We start from the raw sequence: 15852 nt of genomic DNA, 5'->3' as shown, positions 1-15852 counted from the left end.
GAAAAAAATCCATTTTCCTATTCATCTACACAAGTTCTATAATAACATGTAACAATAGCCCCAAGGTTTTATCTCTTATGTCGTATAGGAATCATACTCAGTACTCTTTAAAATATACCTTTTTATCCAGGCCCACATCAGATATAACAGCAAAAACCCTCCCAAGTGATTCTAATATCTGGAGTTGAGGATCAATGCAATAACTCTTTCCCAAACACTATTATTATAATGTGTAAAAATACAAGACACTTGGTGACAAATAAGATGGTTTTCAAAGATGCAGATCCTTAAAAATAAAATGGAAACCTAGACTTGTTTCTCAAATTTTGAAAAATATTTCAAGATTCAGAAAACATACCAGCAAGAAAAGAAATATAATATGCAAAATAATAATAAAAGAATTACATGCTTTTAAAACAAAACTCAAGTAGCTCAATAACCACAGGAATGTCTCTCTCTCTCAGGGTCTCAAAGAAAGACTAACACACAGACATATTTAATTATCATTTAATTGTGTGTGTAGGTCAGAGCAGTGTCAGATGCCCTGGAGCTGGATTCACAGACAGTTGTGGGTTGCCCAACGTGGGTGCTGGGACTCCAACTTGGGTCCTCTGCAAGAACCGTATGTGCTCTTAACCACTGAGCCATTTCTCCAGCCCAACCTCCCTACATGTTTCAAGTAATTTTCTCTCACCTGCTTTAGACAAAGAGTGCTTCCAATAACAAAATCCCAGAAATACAAAAACTTTAAAAATTGATCCATTAAACAGGGAAAAAACCAAATAGAATGTTTCCATGTGTCCAACTAATCAATAAATGACTGGGGGATTCTGACAAACATCCCTAAGTAGCATTACTACTATGTCAAAGAAAAATAATTTCTGAAGAGATACCACTAAATTGCTCTTCCAGAAATTATCAGAAAATGTACTGCAAGATCCTGGTAGACAAAAGAACCAAACAAAGTAAATGCTAGAGCATTCCACTGACAGGAGGAAAACAGAAGGCCCCCATGAAATGCTCCATAATTTAAGGATAAAATCTACTTTTTAAAGTTACTCTTAGAAAAAAAACTGAGATTCTCCACCATACTGTTCCTGTCCTTAATCCCTACAGATATTCTCTTAGAATCAGCCAAGATCAGCAAACAAAAGGAAGAAACAGTATGAGAACATTAAGGTAACAGCATATTTTCTTGGGGGGGGGGGGGGTTGGGGTCAGGTAAGAAAAAGCACGAAGACATTCATATAGTTTAAAACACAGAATTTTTTGTTAGAGAAAGCAAAACATTCAATTTTTTTTTTTAAATCTCACCCTTGGAACATCAATTCCAAATACTTCCGGCTTTCACTCTACCCAAACACTGGAACAATAAAGTTTAGAGGGTTAAAGTTACAAGTATGACAAAGCACGTTAAGTTTAAACATTGCAAAAACACATATTGGTATATCTGTATATTTAATACCCAAATCTTCCAAGAAATTGGAAGGCATTTTTACTGAAGCCAAAATGGCAGCCTGGTGATTCAGTAGGCTAAAATGATCTAAAGAAGAGTTTGTAGTCTCTATTTTTAAGATCAAATGTATGGGTTAAAAAGGCAACCTAGTCATGGTTAACCAGTCCTTATAAGAAAGGGAGCTAATGAATTCTATTAGATACCGGTTGCAAAGTTTCCACATTGGTACACCTAAAATTCTTAAATTATACAATGGATACATATGGCAGGCTGATGAGTTTTAAGGTGAAAAAAAAATTACAAACGCCTCTCCTACCAAAAGCATGGAAATTTAACCTAGACCCACAATTCCCTCACTTACTTTCAACGACACTCTGCAGCAATTACACACACCTGTAAACTGCGACTGTGAAAATTCAATTAACGGTGTAACTACAGAACTTCCAAAATAATAACGTGCTTAATTTAAGCACGTTGTATTGAAAAATTTTAAAATTCCATTCGCTGGAGAAACCCAAACAATAACAAAATCCCAGCTCTCCACCTGTTTAACTTAAATATTTCACAATGAATGAAAAACAACCCATTTATCAAGGCTGAAGCCTCACATCACAAGCATCTGAAGGTTTTATTAGTCACAGACTCGCACATGCTAATATTTTCTCTTTTTCTTCTTCAAGAACAGTTAAAAATAGAAAGGTGGTAGGTCTGCTCTCCCTTGGAAGCGATTTCGGCATCAAAACATCCTTCCTGGCCTTTGGCCCTGAGCAGATGAAGGGGGGCGAGGAGGTGTGGGAGACCGATAACCGGCTCACACTTCCCAGGGCACGGGGCCGCGGGCCGACTGCGGGTTATCACCCGAGGGCGGAGGGGAGGTGGACAAGTCGGCAGGCCTGATAGCCAGGCGTCGCCGAGGCCTAGCTCTCCGCTCCAAATCACTCCACCTCAGTAATGGCGTTCGGTGTCAAGTGGAACAGGCTGAGGGCGTCCGCGGCGGGGTTAAGGGGCGCGCGAACCCACCCCAGCCCACCCCCCGCGCGTCGTTGCCGTCGCGCACTCAGAGCCCACATCCCGCGCGGGTGGAGGGGCGGCACGCCGCGCCCGGAGTCTTCATCCTCCACCTCCTCCTCCTCCTCCTCCTCCTCCTCTCCACTCCAGTCAGGACGGGAAGGGGGAGGAAGGGGAGGGCCGGAGCCGTCAGCCATTTTCCCTGCCAGTCCAAAACACAGTCTCGCACACACGGACACGCTCTTTCACACACACATACACACACGCACACGCACGCACGCGCGCACACGCGCGCTCACGAGACACCGGCCGTGTGCACCACGGAGGGTCGCGCGCGGTCGCGGCGGCCCAGCCCCGGGCGAGGAGGGAGCCCCCCACCCGGTCAGCCAGCGGCCCCCGAAGGAGGGACGTCTCTCACACACGCACACCCCCTCGTGCCTTCCTCCCCACCCCTCTAGCCAGCTGTCGGCCCCAGGAAGGCGAGTGGCCCCGGCACCGCCGAGCTCACTACTCACCGAACACAACACGGGCGTCTTCTAAGAAGCAGGACACGCGGAGGCGGGAGGCCAAATGCAAAAGCTCGAGCCCGGGACGAGGCCTAACCTGAGAGCATCCCAAGCCAGGGGCTGCCGAGGGGGGACAAAAAATGTGAGGAGAGGCTGCGGGTGTCGCGCTGGCGACGCTGGCCGCGTGCAGACAAGAGGGTCTGCTCCTCACTCTGGCCGCCCTAGGGCAGCGGCGGCTACGGCCGCCTCCTCCTCCTTCTCAGCCGGCGCCGGCCCTCTTCCCCCTTCTCCCCGCGGGCTGGGGCGCTCTCTGAGCTCAGTCAAGCTCCGGGCGGTGCGTTTCTCCTGCGTCACCTCCTCCTGCTCCTCCTCCTGCAGCGGCAGTTTCACCTTCCCCGAGTCGCCGCCTCTGTCCCCCCACTCCGGGCCTGGTCGCCGAGCTGCGGCTCCACTCCTCACTGCCGTCACCGACCCCAAGTCCCGGGGCGCTAAAGGCAGCCGCCTCCCGAGTGGGAGAGGCGGCGGTGGCCGGCTCCCGCGAGGCCTGGGAGCCGGTGCAAGGCAGGGAAGGGGTTCGGTGGGACAGACGAGGGCCCGAACGGGCCGGCTACCGAGAGGTTGCGGCTCCGCCACCGGCGGAGACTAGCGTCCGCAGCCTTGACTACCACGGCCTCGTCAATATGGCGGATCCAACAAATCAAAACCGAAAAAAAAAAAGACAGAAAAAAAAAAAAAACACAAAAAAAAACCGCACGGCCAGTGGCGGCGGCGATGGCAGCGGCGGCGGCGGCGGCGGCAGCAACAGCGGCGGCAGCAGCGCAGACTCCCACTAGTCCCAGCGCCGCCCAAGCCTCGGAGCTTCTCCGCCCCCGTCAGGGCCCGCCCCTTCGAAGGCCCACCTCTCCGCGCTCGGCCCGCCCCTTCCCCTGCCCAGCCCCCCTCTCGGCCAGCTGCCCCCTCGCCGCTCGGTCCACCTCGGGTTGGTGGGGGGAGCGGGAGGAATGACACGCGCCGCTAGGGGGCGGGACGAGGCGACGGACGCCTGGAACTCGGCAAACTGGGTGGGGGAGGGGAAGACAATGCTGGGGAAAGATTGTTCGGCCGTACCCAGGCTCCCGGATGGCCCCTCTAGGGGGGTCACGCAGGGGCCAAAGGCTCTTTCATACCCTTCAGCGAGGGGACCCGGCCGAGAGCTGACAGCGGCCGCAGAAACCTCTAGAAACAAGGTGGTTGAAGGGAAGGACGCCGGAATTCTGGCGTGCGGCACGGGCGAAGGGACTCGACTGTCGGGAATGGCAGGGATGTGGACAGGAGGGGGTTAAGCACTTGAGCTGCAGCCGCGTCGCCTAGTTTGACTAGGGCTGCTTGTTTTTGTTCCATTGTGAACCGTGGCCCGCCACCGAGTGCCCGGATGATGACATCACCAGCCTCCCCCTTTTCCGGGATGGTTCGGGGAAGAGGGACCGAAAAACGAGATTCCTGGGTCCCAGTGCTAGACGGTTGCAGCCGCCTCGCATGAGGGTCCTGACTGCGCAGCTGACCCACGCCACGTGACATGAGGACAGGACAGGCCACAGAGCAGTGGTGCCAGGTCCCGAGGGTTTGGCCACCTGCTCCCTGCCGATAGGAGGAAGGTGTGGCTAGAACCCCTTCAGAGTAGGGGCCTCCTTCCCACTCTCTGAGGGAGGCGCTTTAAGCAGCTCATTCACACGGTCCTGCAGCATCAGTACCTGAAAGCATTTTGTCAGCCTTAAAGGCACACAGACTGGGAACGAGGACTTTTGGACACAGGACTCCTTAAAACATTAAAGACAAAAATTGTACATCGTACCGGACAACATATCTACTCGGTCTATTAAATGTAGCAAAATGAACTTATATTGCCATACTAGCACCATTCAATTTGAGAACCCGGAAGGGACTTAGGAGCCCATCCGCTACGTCAGGGACTATTTTCTGCATATTGAGAATTCAAAGTGCAGGCTGCAGAGGAAAAATTTGTCAGGGCAATCTCAAACGGAGGGGAAGGGGGTTTGAAACAATTCTATGGTTTACCTAAAATGCACAAATGAAGAGGAAATACAATTACTGAACTATCTCACGTTTCATTTTTGACTTAAAAATGCCTGTGGACAGCAACTCCAATGTAAAATCTTAACAAAATCCTATAAAATATTTTATTGTATAGGATTGTTGAACTTATGCTATAAATACATGCATTTCTAATAAAGGAGTGTTTTAAATGGAATCCCAAAGAATTTAGGTGACAGCACGTAGCTGTGTAATTTTTTTTATTTGAGCTGAGGATCGAACCCAGGGCCTTGCGCTTGCTAGGCAAGCACTCTATCACTGAGCTAAATCCCCAACCCTCTGGGTAATTTTTTAAACCATTTCTCTATACAACACAAGACTATAAAGTCTTAACTACAAAAACTAATAGTGTGCCCCCAAACACATTATTTATAGTCCTTATAACTCTTAACACATGCAATATTGTTTGTATAACACTAATACAGGTAATAAAACTAATACATGATTTTAGTAAGACTGAGGCTAGAGATCTGTCTACCTCCCCAATCCTCTAAAAAATACTATCACATTACACCCTATGAACATTTATGATTACTATGTGTCAATTTAAAACAATAAACAGAGTAAAAAGGCAAACTACAAAATGTTTTAAAAGATCTCTAAATCATTAATATGGAATTAAAAGTCACAATATATATAAAAAAAACTTCAGTTCTACAGCAAAACAAATAAACACAACCCTTCAATATAAAAATAAGCAAAAGGGGATGGTGGGATGTCTCTGGAGGTAAAAGTGCTTGCTGTCAAGCCAAACAACCTGAGTTTGATCCTGCAAGTTGTCCTCTGATCTCTTACTTGCATATGCTCGAGCCTTTGAACCTAACATACAATAATGAACACATTCCCTACTCCCCCACACTGCCTGGAGACAGAGGCAGTCAAAAGAATCTTCAGTTTGAGTCCAGCCTGGACTATGTAGTCAGACTCTGTCTTGAAAAATAATAATATTAAAATTTAAAAATAAAAATAGGCAAAGGGCAATGGTGGCGCACTCCTTTAATCCCAGCACTTGGGAGGCAGAGCCAGGCGGATGTCTGTACATTGGAGGCCAGCCTGGGCTACAGAGTGAGTTCCAGGACAACCAGGGCTACACAGAGAAACCCTGTCTCCAAAAAAAAAAATAGTCAAAGGCTTTGAACTCATTCATCAAATATATGAATGGTCAATAAATACATGAAAAAAGTACTTAACATCACCATTCACTAGGGGAATGCAATCAAAGCCCTATGAGATAACACACCATAGTCATTAGAAAGACTATTACAGAAAATGCAAGGAGATAACAAGTGTAAACCCAGGTGCAGAGAAACTGAAATTCTACCTTGCTGGTGGAAAACTAAAATGGTGAAGCTGCTACTGAAAGCAATAGGGCTGGTCCTCCAAAAGATAAAAACTACCATATGACCTAGCTGATTCTCCTCCTAGGTAAAGCCTAAGGAATTGAAAGCAGGGACCCAAGCAAATGCTTGTACACCAACTTTCACAGCAGCATTTGTCACGGTAGCCAAAATATGGAAATGACCCAAATATTGAGCAGATGAATGGATAAAATGTGGTAGACATACACAAAAAGGAATGAGACTCTTGGTAGACACTAGAACATATGAACCTGGGAACCTTCTAAGTAAAATAAGCCAGACACAGAAGCTCCCATATGATTTCACTTCTGTGTGATACCTAGAGTGGACAAGTTCACAGAGATAAAGTAGAATAGAGGATGCTGGATCTGAAAGGGTGAGGAGGATGGGAGGGATGGTTTAAGGGACACAGGATTTCTATGGAGATGACAAAAAAAGTTTGGGCAGTGGGAAATGGTGATGGTTGTACAATACTGCTAATGTACTTAATGCCACAGAACAACGCATTTCACGTAATTACAATGGTAAATGTTATGTCTGATTTACTATGTACTTTTTGAGGGTAAAAGCTCAGTAATGCTTAGTAAAGTGAGGCTCCAGAGTCAATCCTCAGCACTCTCCCACCCCCATCCAAAGAGGAAACAACTCCAAATACTGGATTCCTGTGGGAAACACTCTATTACACGCTTACCAGCAGTTCTAGTTGTACCTCTTCTCCAGCAACTCTCCAGGGGAAGTTCACTTGGCTCCAGGGTGGGTGTGGCTACAGGACTGCCCACTGAGACATCTTCCATTCAGTTCACGAGACAGGAAATGAACAGTGCTGGGTTAGGAGAGTAAATTCAACACCACAGCACAACTGAGATGAGAACACTGGAGTCCAGCCCTTCTCGCTTCCTTTGTTTTGGTTTCTCTTTTCTAACAGTTATCCTTTCAGGCTGAAGACTGTAATTTTTTTTAACTTCCTGGTTCTTTGCTATCAAAACAGAATCTTACTATATTTCATTTCCTCATAAAATTTCCTATTGCACTCTGTCTCCTCTCCACTCTACCCAAAAAATATTTGCTAAGTATATTTACTGCTTAGTACCATACATCTTAAAATATAGAATTTACTGAGGACAAATTTCAAAGAAGTTCTGTAGGTGAGGAGTCAAATTCCTCTCCCTGTAAGAACAGTTAGAAAGCCAGCAGTGGTGGTGCGCACTCCTTTAATCCCAGCACTTGGGAGGCAGAGACAGGAGGGTCTCTGGGAGTTCAAGACCAGTCCGTTCTTACAGAATAAGTTCCAGGACAGCCAAGACTACACAAAGAGACCTTGTCTCTTAAAAAAAAAAAAAAAACAACCCAAACCAAAAACAACAACAAAAACGTTAGAAAATGGTCTGTCCATTTTGTTCTGTTGGTGCTTCTCTGAAACTAACCTATTTCCAGTCAAGGACCTGGATACAAAGTCCAGCAAGGACACCAAGAATAACACAGGCTTTGGATCATCTCTTTGTCTCAGGGGCGTACACACAGTTCCAAAGAAGTGTCCCATACCTGCCTACTTGAGAGTTAAAGTAAATGTTTTAATCTTGGTATCTGAATCAGAAGTCACCAATGAATACCTCAGCCACTACAAGGAGAGCATCAAGGACAAGCTAGTTGATAAGTGTTATCAAATCAAAGAATATTTAAGATTAGCTATTAAATAAGTCTTGAGAGTTTACAGTTCATATATGAAATTGGATAGTTGTCTCAAATTTCATAACCTTAATATATCTGATATTAAGTTGCGAAATTGAACAAAGGTTTCTAAACTATTCACAAGAAATCAAGACATTTTAATCAACCACATTTTCCCTTCCTGAATTTTGTGCTATTTTACAACTTGTAATTTGTGGTGATTCTTTTCCTCATTGTAAACATTATGTTTTGTATCTAATTTTGCATTTTAATTTGAAAAGTTTTTTCAGAAAGCTTCCCAAATTGTGTATCAGACTTCACAAAGCCCAGAGTTGTCCCCATTAAAAGAAGTAAGAGAAGCCAGGTGGTGGTGGCGCACGTCTTTAATCGAAACACTTGGGAAGCAGAGGCAGGCAGATCTCTGAGTTTGAGGCCAGCCTGGTCTACAGAGTGAGTTCCAGGACAGCCAGGGGTACACAGAGAAACTACATCTCAAAAACAAAGCAAAATTAAAAAAAGAGGTAAGAGGAAAATCATAACATTGGTAATAATAAAAGCCCAAACTATGAAGGTATCTGATTGTCCACTTGATGAGAATTCAGAATCACTTAGAATCACCCAGAATCACAAACCTCTGGGTGTCTTCAGGGGCATTTCCCAGAGAGGGTTAATGAAAAAGGGAAAACTCAACCCAAGTGTGGGTGGTACTTTTTCCTGGGCTGGGCTCCTCAAATGCATTAAAAAAAAAAAAAAAGAAAGAAAACCAGACATGGTGGTACAAGCCTTTTATCAAAGCACTCAGGAGGCAGAAGCAGGTGGATCTCTGAGTTCAAGGCCAGCTGGGCCTACAGAGCGAGTTCAAGGACAGCCAACAACAAGGCTGTTACACAGAGAAGCTCTGTCTTGAAAAACCAGAAACAAACAAACAAAAAAAGTATAACTAACTCAGTGTCCATGGTAAAGAAAGTTTGTGCATGTTTTTCTATAGCTTCTTCTGGATAATAAAACACAAAGTTATTCCTAGAAACCTTTAAAAAAAAAAACAAGAAAAACAATGTAAACACATGGAACAAGATGAACTACTTTTCACCTTGCTTTTCTTTCGTTTTTGTTTTTGTTTTCTTTTCTATTTGTTTCCTTGTTTGTTGACAGGGTCTCTCTCCATGGCCCTAGCTGTCCTGGAATTCACTATGTACACCAGGCTAGACTCAAACTTACGGAGATTCTCTGCCTCCCCAGTATTGGGATTAAAGACATACATGGGCCACTACACCCAGCTCGCCTTGCTATTTCAAAAGAACTCGCAAAGCTGTCGAGGTGAAGGATGAGTGCCTGAGCCTGTACAGGAAACTGCACAGCCCTCTGCAGGATGCACCAAGGGTCTGAATGAAGCAACGAAACCAGAGGAATCACAGGGCAGCAGGCCAGACCTCCAAAGGTAAGAAGTCACAGAAAAGCACAGGGGACAGACACCTATTTCACTAAGAAGCAGCTTTTCAAAATGTTGACACTGTAGAGCAGGTCCCCTCAGTTAATTACTACCCTCCCATTGTTAACAAGAAGGGATTGCTTCCTTTAGAAATGAACACTTCCAGTTGTGACCTATGTGTTAGATTTATCTGCTTTTGGCTAGCATGCAGTTATCACCAGAGACTGGACAGCTTGTAGGCATTCAAGATATGAAAATTGAAACCTGAAAAGGCTGGCTGAGTCCCAGAGCTGACTCAGCTCTCTCCCAACAGGAAGCATCAGTTAATATTTCTCCAGTGAGTCTATTAGTCTTCATTACAAGTGTTAGGCCACTTCTTTTACGAATATGGGACTCTTTGGATGCTTGCTTAAAATCTGAAGGGTTCTATTTTACATACTTTGTGTAAACCACTACTGTGTAAAATCATTGCATCTTCTCGGTTTTTTTTCTTGTAAGCATAATGTAATTCTGTGTGATTCTAGTACTTATTTCTTTAGTCTGAGAGGGAGTATCATATTGGGGCACAGAGTGTACCTCACTCCTGACCCTAGCATGCTCTAGTAACTCCTCGCTCCTCACATACTTATCTGGAATATTCTGGATTTTCTGGGTCTTCCCTACTGAAAATATAAGCCTCTTAAGTTTATTGTACACAAAAAACATGACTCTCTCAATCAATTTCACAGTCAAAATATGATATTCTAAGTGACCAGTGTCTTGATCTTTATGCTTGCCTTGTCATTGGGGAAAAGACTGATGCTGGCGAATTCACGCATCACTTCAGAGCACTGGCTCTTCTTGCAGAGGACCCAGGTTCAAATCCCAGCACCCATGTGGTGTAGCTGTAGCTCCAGTTTCGGGGATCCAGTGCCCACTTCCAACATGGGCACTAGGCATGCACATGGTGCATGTACATACATGCAGGCAAAATATACACATAAAATAAAATAAACCTTTTTTTAAAAAAAAGAAGGAACCATTATTGAAATTCACAGAATAAACAAAATTATAAGATTTTTTTCTAACAATCTAGTCTCTTAATAGAATTGGTTTGAAATTTTTAGAAAGATATGTTCTACTTATTTAACTATCTTAAATCATTAAGACCTAAAATCATTCTTAGTAACTGAAACCGCTTTTTTAAAGCCTTTGGAAATAACATAACAATGATCCAAATGTTCTGTTCTCCACAGAACTTTCTAGAATTAAGACTGGTGGTGCCAAAAATCCAATTAAAAGAGATGTTTCCCATATAATTCCATGGCAGGCTACTAAAATATGAGTTCTACTTATTTCAGAATTTCTAAGACAGAATTCATTAACTAAGTTCATATGTTTGAGAATGTGTTTCTATAGTGGTATTTTATTAAAGGCATCCTGCAATTCAGAACTTTCTGCTAATTCAAAGAGGCCCCCTTTTTTTCCTTTCAATTAACACCAGTAGGATTTGGGTGTATGTTTATTTTTTGTATTCTAAGCATTGCATTTTTTAAGTTTTTATTATAGATGCCTGCATTATGTCTGTGTACCACATGCATGCCTGGTGACCAGGGAGGTCAGAAGAGGGTGTTGGATCCCCTGGGACCGGAGGTACAGATGGCTATGAGCCACCATATGGCTGCTGGGAATTGAACCCAGGTCATCTGGAAGAGCAGCCAGTGCTCTTAACCACTGAGCCATGGGTTTTTGTTGTTGTTGTTGTTGTTTTGTTTTGTTTTGTTTTTGAGACAGGGTCTCACTGTGTAGACCAGGCAGGCCTGGAAACTCAAGAGATCCACCTGCCTCTCTTCCCAAGTGCTGGGATTAAAGGTGCAAAGTTGCGCACCACCACTGCCTCACTGCATTGTATGTTTTATTTTAAAAACAGCCATTCTCTCTGGGCTCTTAAGTATCTTTTCCCCTTTATTCTTTTAGATAAAGACTTCTTCTTGGAAAAACACAAGTGGCCACTTGTAAGCTGTCTAGCCCAAATCGTTTCCTTTCCATTCTTAGATTTGTTCCAGGACCTCTTGCTTCTTTTGGGGGTTGAGAGGGGTAGGACAGCAGCCATGGCAGCTCTGCCCTTGGTTTTGCCAGGCTATGTGGTTGTTTACCAGAGGTGCTGCTGGTGGAGGCTGGCTGTTCACTCTCAGTTTGCTTAAGCACTCCGCCAGCCTTTTTCCTCGGTCAAGTCCTTCAACAAACATGGAGCTGCTTATTGAAAGAGTGACGTATGTCAGCTTTTAAATGTGTGCTGCAAATGGCAATGGAACAAGTGGTATGGCCAACAGAAGCAGCTTGGCCTGAGCAGTGTTCTGGAAAAGGGCTTTCCATTTACTTTATAACATCTGGGCAACAGAGGCTCAAAGCAAACAAAACTCTATGTGTTGCACACAAACAACACTTAATGGAATATGATGACATTACAAAATGTCTGGCTAATAGAGGAGAAATTGTCTTATGTTCTACCACCAAAATCAATGACTGATGTCATTTTCACATATTTCCTTTCAGGTTTATTTGAATGGGCAGTTTTCCTAAAAAATAATTCTTGAAATAATATAACAAAATTAAAAACATTTGGAGTTTTTTGTTTTGCGATAAGGTCACCCAGGCTGACCTCAAATTTGCTATGTAGCTGAGGTTGAGCCTGGATCATTAATTCTCGTGCTTTCGCCTCTTGAATGCTGAGATTACAGGCATACCTTGGCACATCTAGGTTAAGTTTGAAAAACTGAGAAACAAAAATATTTCTCACAGTACTGAAATACAAGTGCTATGATTTGGTATATATATATAAACTAATCTTTGAATTGTCTTTATTTTGAGAAATAGTAGGTATATACGAGTATCTATTTTCAAATGAACATTGATTCACTTTATGGAGTGCTAAACCAATTTCAGCTCTTTATTTTTCTCCACTTACTTTTGTTTTTTGTTTTTCCAAGACAAGGTTTCTCTGTGTAGCCCTGGTTGTCCTGAAACTTGCTCTGTAAATCAGGGTGGCCTCAAACTCAGATCTACCTGCTTCTGCCTCTACCTCCCAAGTGCCACCACTACCTGGCTTTTTCCACCTACTTTAAAAATGTTTTTAAATGTTTTGCACATCATTTCACATCAGGGTATTTAGAACTGCTGGGTGAATGCTGTACATCGTGGAAAACCAGTCCTTTACTGATAAATATTTGGCATGTTATTTAATCTTTTTGCAGTGATAAGAAAATGCTGACTTCCAGTTTCTGGCCCAGCACATAAGGACCTTAGAAGTCATCATTCCTGACCTTACAATAACAGAAAAGCAAAACAGTCTTAAAGTCAACAACTCCTTTAGATCAATCAGAAAATTGAGGTCACAAGGTTAACTGCTGCCACCTACACACACACACACACACACACACACACACACACACACACACACACAGAGAGAGAGAGAGAGAGAGAGAGAGAGAGAGAGAGAGAGAGAGAGGGAGGGAGGGAGGGAGGGAGGGAGAGAGGGAGAAGGAGAGGGAGAGGGAGGGAGAGAGAGGGAGAGAGAGAGAGAGAGACATAGGCAAATTTAGAAAAATCACAGCTTACCAAAGCAGAAGCTTTGGAATAGAAGCCTGCCATCTAGAGTCAGAAGCACAGGTGAAATTGTAATAGATGAACGGCTCAGTGTGTGTGGACAACTTTCAGAGCAAACAACTACTAGCTGATGAGGGGCTCTATACAGTTTGTTGAGTTTTACCTACCAGGTTCTGAGGATGTGCCTTTGAGAGTGTTTCAAGAGGGGGGCCATCTGCTTCTCAGCCAAATAGGAGAAGAAAATATTCTGGAACATTCTTAGAAGATTTTGTTTTTCTTAACAAAAGCAAGGAAAAGGATTTTACCAAAGTCTAATCACCTTGGGTGTTATCATTCTAAGCAAACTGGAGGGCCCTCTAACCTTTGACACCAGGAAAGGAATGCCAGACTTTAGCCCTCTCTAGCCTGTCAACACAGATGGGGAGGGGAAGAAGCAAATGCCAAATTCTCAATCCAGCCATCCAGCTACACAAGCTCATTTAAATAATGTGTAAGAGGGAACCAACACTGCAGCCACATCAGCAACTTTTACCCTTCACATCATACCTACCTGTCAACAAGAACATTAAAAGCACATCGAAAAAAAACCTGAGCACAGATTGAAGACATCAAAACACATTCAGATACCTGAGAGATACTGGTCATATCAGCAGGAATTTAAAACCACTACAGTATATGAAGGGATCCTATGAAAAACTAGATCACATTCAAAACAGACAGAAACTCTAAGAACCAATAGAAAATGCTAGAAATCAAAATGGAGGCTACAGATGTAGGACAGTCACAGACTATAACAGCATGAACAGAGCTCTAGGTTCAATACCCAGCTCGCACATACATACAAACACACACATACCCTCCCTCTCTCTCCTCCTCTCTCTCTGTAAACAGCTGTAACAGAACTCAAGATCACCTTTGACAAGCTCAACTGTAGCCTGGGTGTGCAGTCAAGGAAAACATCAAAGAGCATGAAGGTATGCTAATAGAAATCTCTAAAATGTTAATGCAAAAAAGAAATTAATTAATTAATTGAGGGGCTAGAGAGATGGCTCAACAGTTAAGAGCACTGGCTGCTTTTCCAGAGGACCTAGGTTCAATTCCTAGCACCCACATGGCAGCTCACAAGAGTCTGTAACTTCAGTTCAGTTCCAGAGAATCTGACACCCTCACACAGACATACATGCACCAACACACCAATGTACATAAAATACAAATAAGTCTTTTTTAGAAAAAGAAACTGAGGGGTTGGGGATTTAGCTCAGTGTTAGAGTGATTGCCTAGCAAGCGCAAGGCCCGGACCGTGGTAGTGCATGCCTTTAATCTCAGCACTTGGGAGGCAGAGGCAGGCAGATCTCTGAGTTCAAGGCCAGCCTGGTCTACAGAGCGAGTTCTAGGACAGCCAAGGCTATTATACAGAGAAACCCTGTCTCAAAAAACCAAAAAGAAAGAAAGAAAGAAACTGAAAAGAAAGAACAGGAAAAAGATTTAATATAATGGCTGAGAATTTAACACTATTTACAAATATCTGTTTTTATTTTATGTGTGCATGTGTTTGCCTTCAGGTATGTATGAATATGTACACAACACATGTGTGCTTGGTTTCAACAGAGGCCAGAAGGAGGAATCAGATCTCCTGGAACAGGAGTTATGGAAGCCAGAGCTGTAAAAACAAAAGCTGTAAGGAAAATAGGAGGTGTGAGCTGCCATGTGGTTACTGGGTCCGTACCTGGGTCCTCTGCAAGAGCAGCCAGTGCTAACTGCTGAGCCATCTCCCCAGCCCTGAATTCCCCAATATTAATGACAGACACCAAACCACAGATCCAAGATGACTAGAAAACACTAAGTAGGATAAACGCCAAAAAAAAAGAGTATGTGGATATCATAATCAATCATATAATATCAAATGTCACATTCATTCTAGAAATTTTTTAAATAAACCCCAGAGGGAAAGCATCTTAGCTGCAGAAGAGAAAGAGAAAAGAGGACATTAGGCTTCTCTTTGGAACCCTTGCAAATAAGAGTAAAATGAAGCCGGGTGGTGGTGGCACGTACCTGTAATCCCAGCACTTGGGAGACAGAGGCAGGTGGATCTCTGTGAGTTCGAGGCCAGCCTGGGCTACCAAGTGAGTTCCAGGACAGCCTCCAAAGCTACACAGAGAAACCCTGTCTCAAAAAACCAAAAAACAGTAAAATGAATTATTTAAAGTGTTATGGTAGACACACAACTAGAATTCTGAACCCAACCAAATTACTCTTTGAATATGAAGGAGAAATGAAGATATTTCTCAAACAAAGTTTATGGCCAGTAGGCCAGTAGAATTATCTAGAAAGAATGACAGACCAAAGTACGGATACTGCCAAAGTCCAATTTGGTGAACCAATGAGTGTTATTGGGGTGACTTACAGGAATATGGGTGAGGGGTTACTTACAGGAGCAGAAATGACTCAAAAACAGCTACATCACCAAAGCCCACCCCAGCATGGGTGACAGCTCACAAAGTTGGGAGCCTGGAGCACACTGCACAGCTTGCAGGCAGCTCAACAGGTTGGAGAGTGTCCTTCCCAGTTGCCTCTGTTGGTCTGAACCTCTTTCAAGCAGATGATCTGGTTTCTGCTTCTTCTAGGCAGCTGGTCTGGTCACAGAATCTTCTTTGCAATTCTCTGAGTATCTTCTCTGCAGCTCAGCTTCCTATTCCCGGCTTTTATTGCTTACTCTGGCAGGAAGGGGGCCTAGTGAATCTGGTCAGTTTC

The 15852-nt window shown here is 43.8% G+C and overlaps 1 protein-coding gene across 3 annotated transcripts in view; it reads right to left on the bottom strand.

Annotated features, from left to right (window-relative positions):
* Positions 1–15852, bottom strand: part of Usp9x (ubiquitin specific peptidase 9 X-linked) — a 142895-nt gene that overhangs the window by 114812 nt on the left and 12231 nt on the right. For 2 of the 3 annotated variants that reach the window (XM_036175503.1, XM_036175505.1), the window contains exon 1: positions 2980–3672. The exons of the other annotated variant lie outside the window; for it this stretch is intronic. The gene's annotated coding sequence lies outside the window, so the exon portion shown is untranslated. Of the gene's footprint in view, positions 1–2979; positions 3673–15852 lie in introns of those variants that run through there. 3 annotated transcript variants of the gene reach the window in all.

The sequence above is a fragment of the Onychomys torridus genome, chromosome X (assembly GCF_903995425.1).
Source record: "Onychomys torridus chromosome X, mOncTor1.1, whole genome shotgun sequence".
NCBI classification, from domain to species: Eukaryota; Metazoa; Chordata; class Mammalia; order Rodentia; family Cricetidae; genus Onychomys; species Onychomys torridus.
The sequence above is the reverse complement of the archived record's forward strand: the minus strand, read 5'-3'. Positions and strand labels throughout refer to the sequence as shown.